The sequence below is a fragment of the Canis lupus genome, chromosome 1 (genome assembly GCF_003254725.2).
Source record: "Canis lupus dingo isolate Sandy chromosome 1, ASM325472v2, whole genome shotgun sequence".
NCBI lineage: Eukaryota > Metazoa > Chordata > Mammalia > Carnivora > Canidae > Canis > Canis lupus.
Window position 1 is genome coordinate 21,352,885 of NC_064243.1, and position 15,265 is coordinate 21,368,149.

Below are 15,265 nucleotides of genomic sequence, written 5' to 3' on the forward strand. Positions count from 1 at the left end.
TTTCTTACAGCCTGAGTGGCCTCTGGAGGCTATGACTCAAGAGACACAGACTGTGGGGCTCTTATCATCTGAAGATATTACTGACCCACTGACCGGGAGTGGGTAGGAGGGACGCATGCCTGTTTTTACACACTCTGCTTTCAGTCTTAGCACCAGCATGGTAGACTTGGGCCTCTGGGGCTAGTTGTTTGCTCATCTACCTCCCCTCTCCTCTCATCCCTGACTCACTGGACTGAATTTCTCAAGAGGATGGCATGATGTCTCTCTCCTTCAGTGACATTTCCACTACCTGGTAGAGGACCTTACTACATAGTTAATGATGGTTTGCTACCTGTGGCTAAATTCTTTAAGGGACTTCCTTGAAAGCTTGTTATCAGACTTCATGGTATTAAAAGGCTTTTAATGATATTGTGGTCCCTGGGATGAAAAGTGCTGTATCACTTTTATGTCTACGAATCACTGGAAGTAAAGAAGATCCATTTATAACGGTTTCCTGGCTTCAGATGGTAACAGATCGTGCAAAAGAACACGGGGGATGAAAGTACATTATGTCCTTTTTACTTTATTGTCTATTCTTGTTTTAAAATTCCTTGAGTATTGCCCCTCAACCTTCTATCTGCTCCATCTCATCTCTGTGCTGGCTCTGAAGTTCTTTTAGCACAGTCTTGCTGCCTTCCAAACCATGCCTTGTCTAGGTTCATTATCATTCTTTAGGCACACAAACCATCCCCAAAGTGAGGAGGGGAAAATCAGAGTGGCAAACAGGTAGCTCAGGGTTCAGTTTGGCATTCTCGCTGTCCCCATTACTTATGTTCTGTTTCCTATCTCTCTCTGTACACTTGTGCCTATGACAGAGGTACTAAAACCTTACCTTGGCATCCGTAGCCCCATTCTAAATCCATAAATGCTCCCTGATAGAATGAAGGGATACATGCATTGAGCAGGGCATATTATTTCCTCTCACACCCCCTGGCTTCACATTTCCTTGGTATTCTATCAAGAATCATTGTTGTGTGAAATGGCATTTGCAGAGACTTCTGTACTTGAAAGACTGTGTATCTGACACATTTTGAACAATTACTGATGTTTCTCTTCACTGGGCTGTGCTGAAGAAGCTTCTGGACAGAGCACATCCTGTAATTAGGTAAATTTGAGTGGATTTGTCTGAAAGTAGCCTAATAAATGACACTCTACTTGTCACGGTGAAATCTCCTTTAAGCAAGGGGAGGTAGAGGCTTGTATTTACTTGTCCCGTTAATAAGAAATAGTACGGATATGCTTAATTTGACCTTTAAACAGACATAGCTCAGGCTCAACTGTCTTTCTTTATATAACTATTTGGCAAACTTTCCCACTCTCTTAGCTAGTGCTAAGGAATCCTGATTTCCTAAAGCCTCAATCTTTAAACAGTGCTGAGATTTTAGGGTGTCAAAGCTATGTAACATTTACTGAGCACCAATCATGTGGAAGAAACAAGGTCAATCAGAGCTATAATTTTCCTGGAACTTTGTCCCCAACTCCAGGCTGGTCATTTCCCAAGTGGATTTGGCCACTGGGTTGCGTGCTGTGATTTCAGTCTTCTCAGGAGGGCCCTGATTTAGCTCTCCTGCTGCAAGACCCTCCTTCTTGCTGGCTGCCAGATGAAATTTCATTTCAGCTATTGACACAAGTATCCCTGGGAAAGATCATGCAAAGATATTTTCAAATGTTGCTCTCTGGGCAAAGGGTCAGAGAACAGATTTTAGGAGGTATAGGAGAAGAAAAGCATAGGGGGTCATGTAAGAAACAAAAGATGGACTTCCAAAGTCGTTAGAATGAGACAGAAATGTCATATGTGGAATTTGAGAAACAAAACAGATGAACATAAAGGAAGGGAGGGAAAAATAAGATAAGATGAAATCAGAGAGGGAGACAAACCATGACAGTCTCTTCACTCTGGAAACAAACTGAGGGCTGCTGGAGGGGAGATGGATGGGGGATGGGGTAACTGGGTGATGGGCATTCAGGAGGGCACTTGATGGGGTGAGCACTGAGTGTTACATGCAACTGATGAATCACTAAACTCAACTCCTGAAACTAATAATATACTATATCTTAATTGCTTTTAAAACAATACATACAAATAAAAATAGATTCAAAAGAATAAAATGATTCCAGAAATGGAATTATGGGGACAATTTCCGCTTGAGCCAGCCCCAGCAAACAAGGTAGAATCTAGAATTTCTGTGTGCCTCCATGGGACAGTGATGATTGAGCTGTTAGTCACAGAATGTCGCACCAGGTCAAGAGTATCTTCTGGATCCTCACCATCGTCTCACACTGTGCAGGGAGAATGAATAGGCACGAGACCCAGTCAGAGGCGACCTTGGTGAACATGGTGTCTGATGCACTGATATCAAGCTTGTTTCTTTTGGTTTACAGAATATTGAATGCCCTGCAATATTTAGGTCAAGCAAACTCTGTCTAGATCTGCAGTAATAATGATTTCTGGAGGATTGACTTAAGCTGTTGTGTGGGATGCGCTCTTCTCCTTTGTGTATCACATCCGTGGCAATGTTCATATGGGAGCAGTGCTTTATTCTTTCACTATTTGGAGAGAAGAGTGCCTTTTTGATTGGCATACAAGAAAAAATTAATACTACACTGAGTGGAATGAATGAGTCAGTGACACTTCTTGTGATACTAACATCTCCCTGTAAGAGTAGTTCAGAGTGTTACTCATTAATCATTTGCTATCCAGAATCAGGCACAGATTTTTAAATATATACCATCTCTGTGATTTGGACAATAAAGAAGAATAAGAAGGTTAACATATGAATTTCTAGCTAATGTTGATGGACTATCTACAGATGTCGGAAGTAGGGCTCTCACGATCTCAAAAGGGTCATGACAATTTACAACATGGTCTTTCCTGCTTTATGATACCTGGAAAAATGGGTTAAAATCTGCTTGCATACAATATATTTTTTTTAATCTTAAGTAAATAACCAAATTATTCCCAGGATTTTCAATCCTTTTATTAATTACAAATAAAAAGTACTTAAAAGCACCATCATTTATATTTGTTGGAACCTAGCAATATCTTATGATATATGTATTGGATCACAGAGAGACTTTTTCTTAATTCTTTATTGGATTAGTCCTCCAAGAAGTAGCTGTAATTGATCAATTTTCCTAAGATCATCATTTAACTGCCTCGCTGACCTCAAGGGGGCTGGAAATAACTCCTGGCATAATGTGAAGGAAGTAGAAGGAGAACGAAGAATATTATTTTTTTTTTCTTCTCTGAGCTACTCCAGGGAAGAACCAAGCTATTTCTTTATTAAGACAGTTTTGCAGAGATAATTGAGGTTGGGCGGCACACCAGAGCGAAAAGAGATTTCCACAATCTTAAGAAGGGGCTTTCGAAGCCATTGCTATGAATTCTCTAGGGAAGTTGATAATGAAGGACTGACAGCTTTATGAAGAATTATCTGATTCTCTTGCCACTGGACAAGTCTAGATATAATTTTATCTTACTGATGTCATTATCACTTTCCTAATTTAACATTTGTGTCCTGGAGAGACAAAGCAGTAAGCAAATCAGTGCTTCTTTAACTGCACTTTGAACTTCTTGAAGACAAAGTATTTTTTTTCTCATTCATTTTTGTAACTTTACCATATAGTTCAGTGTCTGGAACACTGTTATTACTTAGTAAGAGTTTGTCAAAGGAATTAATGTTAGAAAGAAGTTGTGATTTAGTTATGGAGCAAGGCAATGCACATAAAACTGTAAATTAGCGATACAAAGAACATGGGCCAATGCCCAATGAGATTCATACAATGAGAAGTTTCAGAGGAAAGAAAGGTTTGAGAGGCTTAAAAAGGAGTGAATGGAAAAAGCATAACTTGAGCTGAGCCTTGAATATAGTTAAAATTCAAAACAGCACTGGGTGGAACAGACTTTATGTGACTGTTCCTACTTTTGCAATACTCTTTTCTTGGGGGCCGTATTGATCAGAATGAGGACTCAATGGGGGAGATTTATGGTTTCGGAAGAAGCAGTGGTATCACAGAAGAAATATTGAGATCAGTAAATTCAGGGAAACATATACAAGTCACTAATACATATTTGGAGAGACAGACAGGAGTGAGAAATTAGCATTCTCTTGACTTTTTGGTGATGGCAGCCAAGAACAAGTTGAATTTGAGCTAAGTTAGGATTTTAATAAAGGTCAAATTGTGTATATTCCCATCCAGGTTGCCCTGGGAGTAGGGTTCCTAACCTTATGATAATGACAATTTAATGGGGGAAAAAATCGTACATGCTAATTAAATATATTGTAATTAGAGACAGAGCAATCTGTAGTCTAATTAGCGCCATCTTTGGAAATGGTCTAGAGAAGTGTTTGGAGGTGGTTCATGAGCTAAATAATTTGTATATGTTCAAAAGGGTTAAATTAAGCTTGCTCACCTGAATTCACCTTTGAGTTACTGCAGACCTGATGTCTCTTGCTGGTTAAATCACAGACAATTAAATCATAAATCATATTGTGGTATGCCCACCAGTACTGACATCTGGAAGGAACTTTAGAGAGGTGAAGGGTAGTTTTCTGAGACCAGAATAAGCTGGTTTGGAATCAGTGCACAGGGATGAGAATAAAGGTCTGAAGGTTTTGGGAAGAAGGAAATAAACAGAATGCTAGTGAATCGCAGTGAATCACCCCTGAATGTTCTTCCACACTTGTTCTGATAGCAGGAGCAAAACAGTGGCGGCTATCTCCTTTGAAATGGAAGCTGTATATTTCTATAAAGAAGGCAGAAAACTAAGAGGGATTCCTTTTAAATCCTGCTTCTATTCCCCAAAGGAAAAATGATTGTGATGACATGGAGACTATAAAAACCAGGAGCTTGAACTTCCTGTCAATAAGTCTTGGCCACCCTGTGCCTGCTTAGTCGTCTACTTTAAGAGGATGAGTGCTGCGGGAAAGGCAATAACCACTGTTCTGGAAGGCATTTTCCAACCTGAAGATCAGAATCTCTGACAACTAACTTTGCTCAGTGAGGTTTCTGTGCCACCAGCCATCCTTGATTAGAATGGTGAGGGAAGTAGGAGAAGTTAAATAGGATAGAGTGAAAGTTAGGAAAATGGTTTGGCATCTTTGCAAGGTCCTCTGCCCTAAGAAGAAAATCAGAAGGATCTCTGAAATGTCAGAGATGTAGAGGTAGTAGTAGTAGTAGTCGTAGTCGTCGTCGTCGTCGTCATCGTCGTCGTAGTAGTAGTAGTAGTAGTAGTAAAATGCATAGTTGTCAAGCATTTTAGGCAAACAGGTGCAATAATTGGGGTGGCTTTGAAGTTATCAATCGTATCCTACAAGAAAGTGCTTTAAAGGTGATATCCCCAGTGAGTTGCAAGTCAAGGATTTTGACAATGAAGACGGTCTCAAAGTATTGGTCTCAAAGTAAATACATCAAATATCTTCTCTTGTAGGACTGGAAAACACATGAAGTTTCTAAAGCAAACCACTGCTGTGAGTCAGTTTGGACCCCCACCTTTGGGCTCCTTGGCCAATAATCTTACCTCACTAAGCTTGCCCGTCAGGCTGTCCCGCCTTCCCTTTCCAGGATCCTGAAGGGTTGGGCATGCCAAAATAGAGGCAGTGAGAGTAGAACAGGAAATCAACAACTATCTTTCCTCATCTATACAAAATTCCTTCCTGGGAAGGACCTGAGGTCATTCTTTAGACCTCTATGTGATTTAAAGTCATTGTTTTACAATGGGCCCCATTAATTGCCAAACATTCAACGAAATAATCTTTTTCAAAGTCCTTGAAAGTATTCTATACTTAGGCTTTTCACTCACTTCCCACCTGTCTACTACCTGGTGTTGGCCTCCATCATGGCACTGAAATTGTTCCCTATCATCAGTACCATCCAAATTATTTCAAATATTTTAGATACATTTTATTCTTTCTCTCACTTGACAGCTATTGCCTCCTTATCTTATTCTCCCTCGACTTTGCATGAAGTAGTTCTTGTTCACTCTTTACTATTATTTTTCTGTCTGCCAACAGTAGTTTTAATTCCACTACTCATTCTTGAAATGCAGGCATTCTTCAGGGTTCCATCATCAGCCTACCAATATATATTCTCATCTACTTATTCTCCTTAATGAATTTCAATATTCTTGTGGGTTTATTTTATACTTACACCTTGAAATCATTATCTCCAGTGCAGGTATCTCTTACCAACTTGAGTACATCCCGCAGCTCACTACCTTGATGATATATGAGAACCCTAGCTGAGTATGACCTCAAATGAACTAACCGTTTTTCCTCTAAAACCTCATTTAAAAAAACCTTTTTTGTTGTTGTTGTTGTTAGCACCACCATCCATTTAGTTATTGTATCTATAAACCTATGAGTCATTTAAAACAGTGTTCCATGTCTCTTGCTATTGAGCAGAAAGATGTCAAATGTACAGTAATGCTCCAAATATAGACTATACCCCCCTTGCTTTAAGCAAGAAACTCATTCACCCTAGTTGTCTGCCTTTTCAGTTATTCTGTTGAGGAGACTGAGTGGATGTTGTGACCAGTCCTCACTCTGCAGCTCTGCAGAACCCATGGTCTGTTGTCCATCACATTAGCCCTGTTTTGTTCTGTCGATTGCTCTAATTCTGTTGTTTATCCCTAGAACCTTCTCTATTTCTCTGGTGTCCCCACTGGTATGCCTCAGACCCCTAGTCTCCATGGTCCACTCCCTGAATTGCCACGATCCCTCCATCCTATGCATATACCTCATGTCCTCCATTCTTCCTCTGGCCGGGATAACCACCTCACTGAAAGAGTTTTTGAGTTTCTTTAAGTTGTTTCTGCAGTTGTGTGAGGGTGGGAAGAGTGTCTGGCTCAGGAGACAGCCAGACAGAGTCTCACTCTTTACCTGGAGTTGCTGTCTGGGTCAATGTCCACAGTATACAGTGTGCTCCTCGATCGGGCTATTTGGACAGATTCCTTACCATCTCCTAGTGATGTTTTCTCAGGGACTTCGTTCTCTCCTGCACTAATTGGACCACTAGGGGACATACCAAGATTATAAAAAAATTCATAAAGTTTAAAAATATGACTGACGTCAGGTGATTTTCCACAGAGCCCTTGAACCCCATGGCAATAGCAAATGTGGCCAGGCAGCCACATTCCCAGCTGTGTTCATGATGGTAAGAAGGTCCCCACCTTTGAAGATAGGAACAAATAGAGGGTACACTTTCCTAAATCCAGCCCAACAGTCTTGTATCTGTCTCAGAAAAATATGGGTGTCACAGTTCTGAAATTGAAAGAGCTCCAAAAACAGTTTTCGTCATCCACTTGGCAATGAAACCTGACCTTGTCTCAATTCAGTCGAGGTGAAACCTGACTGAACTGAAATGAAGTTATCCTTTTTTTTTTTTCTATCCCACTTGTAGGAATATTCATATACTTCACTGAAGAACTATTAGCATGTTGGAGTGTGACCCTTAGTGTAGATCTTCCCACTTGTGTTCTGCTATACATGGTGTACACACCATATTATTTTTCTTAAATTTGAAACTTTCCACAACCGTAAGCACTTCTGGCCACTTGGATTTCCAATAAGGGGTTATGATGATGTACTGTAATCGCTATTTCTGAGTTCTGGCTTTTGGCACCTTCCATATTACCTGGCCAGGTATTATTTCTAGAATCTATCTCTTGTGCTCTATTCCTGCTCTCACTAATCTAGCTAGAGAACAAGATTCCTGGTGGCTATAGGATCGGTCTCCCCTCTATTGTTCAGAGTACTCTAGCCCTGCCTCAAACTTTTGTGTCCCCACCTAGTAAGATAAAAGATCAGTGTGGTACTGGCACAAAAACAGACATATAGATCAATGGAGCAGAATAGACAACCCAGAAATGGGCCCTCACCTCTATGGTCAACTAATATTCGACAAAGCAGGAAGGAATATCCACTGGACAAAGGACAGTCTCTTCAATAAATGGTGCTGGGAAAATTGGGCAGCCACAGTGCAGAAGAATGAAACTAGACCACTCTCTTTCACCAGACACAAAGATAAACTCAAAATGGATGAAAGATCTAAATGTGAGACAAGAATCCATCAAAATCCTAGAGGAGAACACAGGCAACACCCTTGTTGAACTTGGCCACAGCAACTTCTTGCAAGATACATCCATGAAGGCAAGGGAAACAGAAGCAAAAATGAACTATTGGGTCTTCATCAAGATAAGAAGCTTCTGCACAGCAAAAGAAACAGTCAACAAAACTACAAGACAACCTACAGATGGGAGAAGGTATTTTCAAATGACACATCAGATAAAGGGCTAGTATCCAAGATCTATAAAGAACTTATTAAACTCAACAGCAAAGAAACAAACAATCCAATCATGAAATGGGCAGAAGACGTGAACAGAAATCTCACAGAGGAAGGCATAGACATGGCCAACATGCACATGAGAAAATGCTCTGCATCACTTGCCATCAGGGAAACACAAATCAAAACCACCATGAGATCCCACCTCACCTCAGTGAGAATGGGGAAAATTAACAAGACAGGAGACCACAAATGTTGGAGAGGATGCGGAGAAAGGGGAACCCTCCTGCACTGTTGGTGGGAATGTGAACTGGAACAGCCGCTCTGGAAAACTGTGTGGAGGTTCCTCAAAGAGTTAAAAATAGACCTGCCCTACGAGCCAAGCAATTGCACTGTTGGGGATTTACCCCAAAGATACAGATGCAGTGAAACAGCAGGACACCTGCACCCCGATGTTTCTAGCAGCAATGTCCACAATAGCCAAACTGTGGAAGGAGCCTCGGTGTCCATCGACCTATGATGGATAAAGAAGATGTGGTCTATGTAACAATGGAATATTCCTCAGCCATTAGAAACGACAAATACCCACCATTTGCTTCAACGTGGCTGGAACTGGAGGGTATTATGCTGAGTGAGTGAGTTAATCAGAGAAGGACAAACATTATATGGTCTCATTCATTTGGGGGAATATAAGAAATAGTGAAAGGGAATAAAGGAGAAAGGAGAGAAACTGAGTGGGAAATATCAGGGAGGGAGACAGACCATGAGAGACTCCTAACTGGGAAATGAACAATGGGTAGTGGAAGGGGAGGTGGGTGGGGGGATAGGGTGACTAGGTGACGGGCACTGAGGGGGGGCCCTTGACAGGATGAGCACTGGGTGTTAGACTGTATGTTGGCAAATCGAACTCCAATAAAATAATATACAAAAAAAAAAGATCTGCATTTGACTGAATCTACATTCTTTATATAAAGTCCAACCCCATGAGAGTTGGGCAGTCCTCTCTTCCACTTCAGTTGTCTTGTCAAAGAATTCCATCTAAATGTGTGCACTTCTACTCCCAAAAGGAGGTTAGGAAACAAGCCGTGCTACCGTGTTACAGGTCTGCTGTCACTTTAACATGTATAACAGGGTGTGTCTGAGTGACTCACCTTTTTTTTTATTTTTTATTTTTTTGCATTCAGCCTACTTCAACTTTTCATTGTATCATTCCAGAACTATTGAAAGTTTTTAAACTGGCCTCTCTGCTTATATGTAGCCTCCTTACATCCATCCCCTCCTAGCCACTGGACATCACAAATTTAACCACAGCACAGCTGGACTTCAAACTCTTCAGTACGTCTCCTCTTCCATTAGGTTGATGTCTCTCTAAATTTTTAAAGAAGACATAGAGGGTTTTGCCGATCTGGTCTCTGCCTATCTCTCTTTTCCCATTTCCTTCCTTGCATTTTATGATCCAGCAATTTAAGTCTGCTTTTATTATTCTCTACACTGCAAGGTGTTTTTTACTTTTCTCTTGTACTTGCTTTTATTTCCTGCTGAAATGATGCATGCTCTCACACCTAGTCTTGTGCTACATTACCTGGCTAACTCTACTCATAGCTGGAGACTCAAGTAGGCATCATCTCCTTTAGAAACTCTTTCCATTCCTCCCAAATGGAAGGAATAGAATTGGCATCAAGCTGCTATTTCACAGCAATGACTTAAATAATTACAATTATATGATAGCAGAGACTAAGCTTAAAAAAAAATTTATACGCACGGTTCCTGGATCAGTAGCCAGTATATAGTAGCCTGACACATAGTAAGCACTTTTAACAGTGAATACAGCATAGGGCCACCGTTTTTTATTTTAGGAGAAAGCTTGGATCAAACACAGTGCACAACTTGTAAGTGTGTTGCTTCCTTCTGTGTGTTAGAAGCTAGAAGCCTAGAAGCTACATCTCCTAGACACACTTGGCAGTAGGGCTTTGGTTTAGGTTCTTCCAATAGAAGCCCTCAGTCAGGATGGGAAGGCAGAAGGAAGGGATAAGCTATTTTTATGACTTGGGTAATAGCCTTGGCAGGCCCTGGTGCAGGTGTGGCCGGGCAGACGTTGGGATTGGGCAATGGTGTCAGGCCTCCTTCTGTTACTGAGGGATGGGGAGCTCCAGCAGCCCTCCTCCCTTCTTTTCTACTACACTAGCCCTTTTGATGGTCTTTAAACCTCATTCCTTCTTGCTTAAAATGCTTAGAATGGTTTTGCTTTTTCTGATTAAACTCTGATGACACAGTTTCACATAAAGTTATGCAGTAATTAAGCAGCAAAGGCAGTGACAGAGCTTGTCTGGCCTGATTGCGGGGGGTGTGTCCATAGCCTTTGAGGGCAGTGACTTCCTCTACTTGTAGAAAGAAACTGTCCTTTGGGAAAAGCTCTTCTTCAAGCTCTTTGTACAGACTTAGGTTTCAGTAAAAAGGTGGAAACATCTTGTAGAACGAAGGACCCCTCTTGCAGGTGGTAGCCGAATCTGCACATGTGTAAAGTCAGTCCCATGTAGAGTTTTCTCATATCTTGAGGGGGAGAAAAATTTACACATTCTTTGGGGGAATTAAGACAGATCCAGTCTCTGGTGAATGACCAGGTTCAGGCCTTCTCTGTCCATCAAAGAAATGAGGTGAAAACAAATCAAGGTAAGTGAGCAACTTGGACATCTGGTACAAGAAAGAACCTCAAAAACCTCAAAATGGAGTCTTTTCTACATATCAGCTTACCCATGAGTGTGGCACTGCATTCACAGAAGCAAAACCAAAGTCAAAGAGAAACCGCGCTGTGCAATTGAAGACCTCCCTACATTTTCAGAGCAGAGCTTTACTCACTCACCTGCAAGTAGGGCCAGAAGGGAACTTATGAGGGAATATTTAACACAGTTAGCAGATGGCATGGGGAGTGCTTCTGGGCTGTTTTCTGTGTGGCAGAGAAGGTCAATGGGAGGGGAAGGTGGTGACCTGGATTTGTTATCTGACTTTCTCTTAGTTTCAATCTCAACACAATCTCAACATATCTTGCCAGATTATGTGGAAGAGTAAAATGTTTTTTTTTTTTTTTTTGGTATATATATTTTTTAAATTGGAGTTTGATTTGCTGACATATAGTATAACACCCAGTGCTCATCCAGTCAAGTGCCCAGTCACCCCATCCCCATGTCCCACCTCCCTTCTACTACCCCTTGTTTGTTTCCCAGAGTTCGGAGTCTCTCATGCTTTGTCAACCCTCTCTGATTTTTCCCACCATTTGCTTCGATGTGTTTGGAACTGGAGGGTATGATGCTGAATGAAGTAAGTCAATCGGAGAAGGACACTCATCATGTAGTTTCACTCATAAGGGGAAAGGAGTCAAATGCTTTGTCAGGGTTGGCAGATAGTAGATGCTTGGCTAATATTTGTCCACCTATGGTCCTTGTAGTCTTTATTGAGTATTTCAATATTCCTGAAGATTGCTCTAAGTGCTGTGAGCAAGACAGAGCACCTGCCCTCTAAGAACAGACATCTAGAGTACATCTCTTTCTTTCTTCTTTCTTTCTTCTTTCTTTCATTTTCTTTCTTTCTTTCTTTCTTTCTTTCTTTCTTTCTTTCTTTCTTTCTTTCTTTCTTTTTTTTCTTTCTCTTTTTCTTTTTTTGCAAATATCCTTCTTTCCTTTCTGTAACCCTTTCAAGATTGATCCTGAATTGTCTTACATTTTTCAGCAAATTAAATGTCAATGAAATGGAGGAGAATCAAATTACAGGTGGTGATATCTAATATAAAGGACCTTTAGGACACCTAAGAAAGAAGAAATTATCAGGGGGCCATTTGTGGCCTCTTTTCTAGAATTTTTAGAAAGCAAGCTGAGTGAATTGTGAAATCTGAGGACATAAGAAAAAAAAGTCGCCTTAAAAAATTCTCAATTGTTTTGTATGTATCTTTACCTTGGAGTCTGTATCTGGGAAAAAAAAAAATCTCTTGACATCAAAGATTGGAATACTCTTGTGGTATTCAAGCCATATTTTGGAGTATGATGTTGCCAGGCCAGTGTAGTGAGAATCATCTAAGTTTCTGGTGAACTGAGGCAGGAATTACACTGGACAGGTTTGAATTGAGCATGTTTCTTGATTTGGCGGGAAGTGGAGAAATCTTCAATTTTTCTAAGGACGATTTTTAAAAAGATTTTATTTATTTATTCATGAGAGAGACACAGGCAGAGGGAGAAGCAGGCTCCATGCAGGGAGCCCGATGAGGAACTCAATCCCAGGACCCCAGGATCACACCCTGAGCCGAAGGCAGATGCTCAACCATTGAGCCACATAAGCATCCCTAAGTAGGATTTTTTTGGTTTTCATACTTTGGCACAGTGAACAGGGGTTTGCTAATGAACTGCCAAGCTGGATTAGACTTAACCCAAGTCCTTTCTTCTCATTATTATCAGTTAGTATTTACTGTGTTTTCCGTCCAGGCTACACTATATCACAATCCAATTTAACCCGATTCAGGACAGCAAGAGGCCAGGTCAGTATCCACTATAGCGGAGATTGCTATCAGCTCCTCATGTAAATGTAGACTTTCTCAAATTATGTAATTTAGAAGCTCGCTAGATATCAGTTTTTCCAATGTCTGTGTTTTACAGGAAATGAAACATGTAAATAGAGTTAAGGGGCTAGCCCATTCTCTTGTTTTATATTTAAACTGGTTTTGCATTTAAAGAGATTTAGATACAGCTACACTGTAGCCAAGTATAAGAAAACGGAATAGAGAGTGTGATTCTCTATTAAACACTGGCTTTCAGTAAGCGTGTGTGAAACCCACGAATCTTTGCTTCTGTGGATATCAAAAACAAACACAGTACCACCAAAATCACACATCTCGGTGTTTCTCAAACTGTGAAGATCGTATTTCCAATATCTCAGGTTAATAATTTTGTAATATTATTTACAAATAGAATTTAATCAAAATGAAGTAAAAGACTGCAAATACATGGAAAATGCAAGCCCATTTAAAAAAATGATATTAAATTCAACAGATGTGAAATTGATCTGTCAAAATGTATAAAAGTTTCTAAAGGTGCACCCTCCACTTCTACTCTTGCCATGGACCGACCGGTGACAGTTTGCAGTTTGGTGTCATCCTGGGGATCACACTGGGAAGAGCACTGTATAGCCAGTTCTGTTCCTCAGCTTCTGTTTGGTTGTGCAGACCAGATCAACAATTGCACCTCTGCGATTCTATTCCTTCTTGCTTTACACTAACCTCTTAGCTCTACCCACCCCAAGAATCCTATAGAGCAATGCTGCCCCATAGAAATGTATCACGCAGGCCACATATATAATTTAACTGTTTACTGGTAGCCACATTACAAAACAGAAACAGATTACTAAAATTAATTTTAATAATATATTTTATTTGACCTGATATGTCCAAAATACTAACATTTCACATGTAATCAATATCAAATATTATTGAGATGTTTTATGTTCTTTCTCTCACAGTGAGTCTTTGAAATTGGGTGTGCAGTTTTTGCTTACAACACATTTCAGTTTGGACTAGCCACATTTTAAGAGCTCAATAGCCGCCTGTGACTCGTGGCTCCCACATTGAACAGTGAAGCCACAGAGCTTCCCCTGAGCTGTCCTACATCTAGAAAAATGGTCTTAGACCTCATGGAGGTCTTAACCTCCATGAAAAGGAACTTTCAAACTCTTTCTGGGGAGAGGAAGATGTGCAGAATACATTTAGGGAGACAGTGGTGTACCCACAGTATTTTTCTTATCTGTGGTAAACTCATGAAGAAGTAAGTAGCTTCAGCTCCACATTTCTGGAATTTCAGTTTTAAATATTTTAAATAGGATTTTTCAATTCTGTTCTATTCAGCCTCTCTGGGTCATATTCCAAGAAAGGAGGGGGGGAGGGTTTGTATCTTCCATATCTCATGGTTATTTAAAGACCACAAAGAGATTTGGCAAGATATCAGTATATATATGTATATATTTAGAGAGACAGCGTCAGCGTAGAGGGAGAGAATCCCAAGCAGGCTCCACACTCAGCACAGGGCCTGACGTGGGGCTCCATCCCACAACTGAGATCATGACCTGAGCCTAAATCAAGAGTCAGAGAGGCTGAACCGACTGAGCCGCCCAGGTGCCCCAGGTATCAGTATATTTTTAAAAGTATTCTTGGGGGCTAGATCTTACCTTTGGTCTCCTCCCCCCTTCAGCTTTGCTTTACAGTGATGATGTCCTTAAAATCTGCCATTTTCATATTGATTGCTGTTGTTGTTTTGGGGAAATAATGGCCAAGCCGTCTGATCTGGCTGTGAATTATGTGGGAGAAAAATCTCTGCTACCCAGCAGAACTGCATTCACGTGTACTTCATCTCCTTAATGACATTCACAGCGACAGTTTCAGCTGGGTCCCCTCATCATCAATCCTCTTGACTGTTTTAAGTTAAATCCGGGGCGGGGGTGGGGGGGCTGTAGGGAAATACTTCTAATCACTCATTTACAACTTTTTGAGCAGCCAAATATTTATAGTGAACCTGTTAGCTTTTTCTTTACAGTAAGACATAAACAACCACTCAGTGAGCTCTCCATTTTTCTTATTTAGTTACATTCTGGAGTAAAAGGACAGATCCAAATTATACTTGGTCAGAGAGAGAGATGACGGGTTAGATCATCCACCTTTATTCCATGAGCTCTGAGCAAAGAGAAAGGTACTGAGTACTACAGCTGGATTTTCTATATCCTCTCTTTCCAGCCTTGGTCTGTCTTGAATATATCCCTGATCATATTGTCATAAGGGGGTCTTTAGAAGAACAAAACCTTTTGCCAATGCTAAATCTAGGGTGCGTAATATTAGGATTTAAGTTTTATAAGAATGAAGTCAAAGTGCGAGGTTCAACCCAAGACAGTTGAGAACATGAAGAATTCAGGGCAA